Source organism: Oryzias melastigma, linkage group LG13 (assembly GCF_002922805.2).
Source record: "Oryzias melastigma strain HK-1 linkage group LG13, ASM292280v2, whole genome shotgun sequence".
NCBI classification, from domain to species: Eukaryota; Metazoa; Chordata; class Actinopteri; order Beloniformes; family Adrianichthyidae; genus Oryzias; species Oryzias melastigma.
Genome location: NC_050524.1, coordinates 2,422,976 through 2,427,182, shown reverse-complemented (window position 1 = coordinate 2,427,182; position 4,207 = coordinate 2,422,976). Strand labels below are relative to the sequence as shown.

The following is a 4,207-nucleotide window of genomic DNA, read 5'->3' as shown; positions in this document are numbered from 1 at the left end:
ACCTGGTATTGCAGTATTTCCAGGAACGGTGCACCCCCCTCTGCAGTGGTGAAAAAAAAAAAAACTAATTCAAAGAACTACTATCATTCAACGCCGGTGAAAATGTATAATGGATACCCGTACACATCAATGAGTATCTTCCATGTCAAAGCTTTTGGTTCCTTTTTTTTCTAAACTTAATTTACCACGTTTATTTATACATGTTATCACAATCTGGGCTTTATTTTTATTCAGTTAGCCTAACATGTGTTATTTTCTATTTTAACTATGAAAAAAATTACACAAAAAACGTAAATATACTAACAAATTTAGATTCCATATCAGTTTGTTTTCAAATTACTTTCGTGATTCAAACCAGTTTTAACATTTAATCTATGTATTCAAATTGTGAGCACTGAGATTTTAATCCTCTTCATGTCATGTTATATTTTTGTAATAAAAATATTTAGGATTTTTTTTTCCTTTTTTAGATCTTTGTTTAATGGGTTCCAGACTTTAGTTTGATCTATTAGTTCTAAGAACTATTCTTTTCTAAGAACTGTTTTTAGTTGGTAACAGTTTTCTACTGGCTCTTTGTACAAGTGTTAATGTTCTAAAATGATTAAGGTTATACTGTATAAAAGTCTGGATTAATGCATTAAGTGTTTATGTGATCAAGAAAATCACCTTTATGTATGACTGTGTTTGAAGCATAAAGATGTCTCAATTCTTATCATTATTTCTCCAAATTTGTATAAACTATGTAAAAAATGTGGCAAAATTCACAAGAATTATAGTAAATATCTACAGTTATATATTCTATCAGGAATATTTATAATTTAAATACTTTTAGATGTTTAGTTTTTTGAATGTGTTCTGCTGCTTCCAACCTTAGCTTATGTTTTTTAATTATTCTTAAGGTAATATCTTCTGTTCCTCTCTTGATAGAGACGTAATGAATATTTACTGATCTTAATTAATGTATTCATGACCAAACAACTGACTTTTGTTTTTAGGTTTGAGCCCAATGAGCCATTTTTTGTTTGATATTAGGCTATATGAATTGGACTGAGATAGACTATAATTTAATGGAGTTCATACATGGTTTAAAATTATTCAACTCTTTATCTTAAAATCCTTCTGTCTGTGAAGAATTAAAACATTTTTCATACATGAAATATATCATTAAAATATATGTTGTAATGTGATTAATACTTGTGAGACAACAAAGATGATCTGCTCAGTATTTTTGGAAATTCATCAACATGACAAATTTGATTTCAGTTTAATTATTTACATTTTTAAACCAATTTAAAGCTTCTCCACTTTTATTAAATTCCCCCCAATTGAATTAGTATAAGATACTTTTGAAGTCAAAAACTCCAGTTGCACATTTCTGTCTCGAGCATTTGTGATCAATGATGGATATATACAAATATGAGCCATCTTTAAATCACAACTTTTTTTTAAACTAAGGAATTTCAGTTACAATATTTACAAAATATTTATTAAAGCCATGTGCCGATTCATTTTTATATCTCTGACCCTTCTCATTAACTAAATAAACTTTGCTTTTTATCCTGTTTTAATTATGCTATTTTATTTCTCCATAGTTGCAGTTACTCATTTTGTCCACAAGAGAGCAGCAGAGTTATGTCATTTGACAACCAAAAGACTTTATAAACACTTCAAATGATCAACTTTAAATAATGAACATTTATTTTCTGAAGTTTGACAGACAAGAACACATCAGTTCATCAGTTTTTAGGATTTTTTTTCAGAGCATTTCAGTCTGCTGTGTCAAACATCTCTGATACTGTAGTTTACATTCCAGAACAGTAGGTGGCAGCAGCAGGACTTTGAGTCAGCAGGAAACAGAGGAACAGGAAGTGGTTTAGTGTTAGCAGAGAAAAACGTCAGATTTGAATGTTTTTGATGATTTTAGTTTCATATGTGTTGTTTTTATGAACATATTATGACTCAAACAGTTTATGGTTTTAGTCAAATTCCACCTTTTTTCTTTGAACTCTGTGATAATCGTCTAAAGGAGAATAAATGAATGAAACTGTGTGATGATCAGTTAGCTTTTGTAGTTTGAACACAGCAGTGCATCATGGGAGTTGTTATTTTGACGATCAATGTTAAAAATGTTAGTTTCTTGTCTCCAGATGTGTGTTTGTGTGTCACAGTGTTGATTGTGAGTCCTGCAGTGTGTGATTGTGTGAATGTGAAAGTGTAAAGACCTTAAAGCTGGACAGTGTGTGTGAGAAAGAGGTGTGTGCGAGTGAGCTGAACAACTCATACTTACCTGGCAGGGGAGATACCATGATCATGAAGGTGGTTCACCCAGGGTGAGGCTCAGCCATTGCACTCCGGTTGTGCTGACCCCTGCGAATTCCCCAAATGTGGGAATCTCGACTGCATAATTTCTGGTAGTGGGGGACTGCGTTCGCGCTCTCCCCTGATCAAATGTTTAAAGAAAATACTTTTAATCTTGTATATCCCTACAGATCTTATCGCTTAGTGAACGTTTTAATTATTTGTTTGCTTAGAATGTCATTTATTTTCAGCTATATGTTGCTGACGTATAGTTAAACTGAGTTAGTAACATGGATTCACTGAATCAGTTGTTCCCACAGACAGAGCCGGACTTACTGTTAGGCAAAAGTGGGCGATTGTCAAGGGCCCCCCAACACTTTTGGGGCCCCAAGCCGAATGCTTAACAAAAACGTCTAAAATAATTTCTTTCATCTGTTATTATCTAGGTCTCCTTTGAAAAAGAGATCGGATCTAATCTCAATGGGATTTCCTGGTAAAATAAAGGTTTAATAAAAACTGTCATAAAAAACTCAAATCCCTAAAATGACATAAACTACTCTCGCGTGTTGTCCACCCCCGGCCCTTCTTCAGCAATGGAATATTCCGTAAACAGCAAGCTAGCAAGCAGAGAGACTTTTGAAGAAATAACCACAAAAAAGTGGTCAGATGAAGTTTTGTAACATGAAAAAGAGAAAGTTAGAAATGTGTTTCAGCACTTCCTAAAGTGCAGGAAAACCAAACAGAATGAAAGAACAGACGTATGTGGATAAAGTTGTACAATTATAAGAAAAAGGGAACATTTTCTCAATTATAATAAGATACTTTATTACAGACTCGAGGTCCATCTGCCACAAAGGGGGAACAGATAAAATATATATAATGTTAAATCAAAAGAAACACTCGTGATAATAAAAGTATGAGCCAATAAAAACAATTCTCAAGTTTCATAAAATAAAAAAAAACTCAAAACAATTGCCGACTTAAAGTTTAAAAAACGTAAAAGTATAAAAGAGGTGTCCATATCAAACCTCTGAATTGGGGAGTGGTATTTAAAAGTGATGTATTTCACATTGGTGAGAGTTAAAACGATTGTCTTGTCAATTGTCTTTAAATGACAAAAAAAAGTCAAAATTTTACAAGAACAAAGTGGTCCAATTTTGAGAAGTTGTAAATTTACAAGGAAAATGTCTTTTTTTCTATATTAAAATGTAACTTTTGGGGTTTAAAATATTTCAACAAAGACAGTTCAATTCAAAACATGAGATGAATGTCACACTGATCAACAATGACTCTATTCTTGTATTTTGGTGTATTTCCTTTCATGGTGGCTGAAGCTGGAAGGTTTCCTGTGGTCCGAGAGTTTCCCTCTTCACCTGGAAATGTGCTGCTGGATCATCATCTGATAAAGACTTCAAGACTTCATCAGCCCTGACAGCCTTTAGAGCAGATCCAGGTCTCCTTTAGCCTAAAACGGCCCCAGCAGAGCAGATTTGAACATTGTTGGAGTGGCTGTCCGTCTGGATGGTGGAAGATGTCCAGACAAACCAGCACAGTGCCAAAGGTGGAGAGGATCTGGTTCCTGCAGTCCTGCACGTTGTCTGCCAGCAGAAAGGCGTGCTGCAGGAGTCGAGCTGAAGGTAACTCTGTAGATGGAGGAGGAGGGCTGAGTTTGTGCCCCAGAGGAAACCATCCTTCCCGGTTCCACGGCGCTCATCAGAATGGTGACGTCCTGGTCTTTACCATGGAGATATTCTTCATGGTGATTTACCTGGACCTGCTGTCACACCTTCTCCATGGTGTTTGTCTCGGTTCTGTCCTGCAGAAAACAAACAATCTTCTCGTTCACACGCGCCTCAGAGAAGAGTCATTAGAGGATTCATTTAAATTCATTCACATGTTCAGTACACTC

The 4,207-nt window shown here is 34.8% G+C and overlaps 1 non-coding gene across 1 annotated transcript; it reads left to right on the top strand.

Moving 5' to 3' along the window:
• Positions 1–2,279: 2,279 nt before the first annotated feature.
• LOC112150032 lies at positions 2,280–2,443 on the top strand. Its single transcript, XR_002919876.1, has one exon. It is a non-coding gene; the product is annotated as a U1 spliceosomal RNA (small nuclear RNA).
• Positions 2,444–4,207: the final 1,764 nt, after the last annotated feature.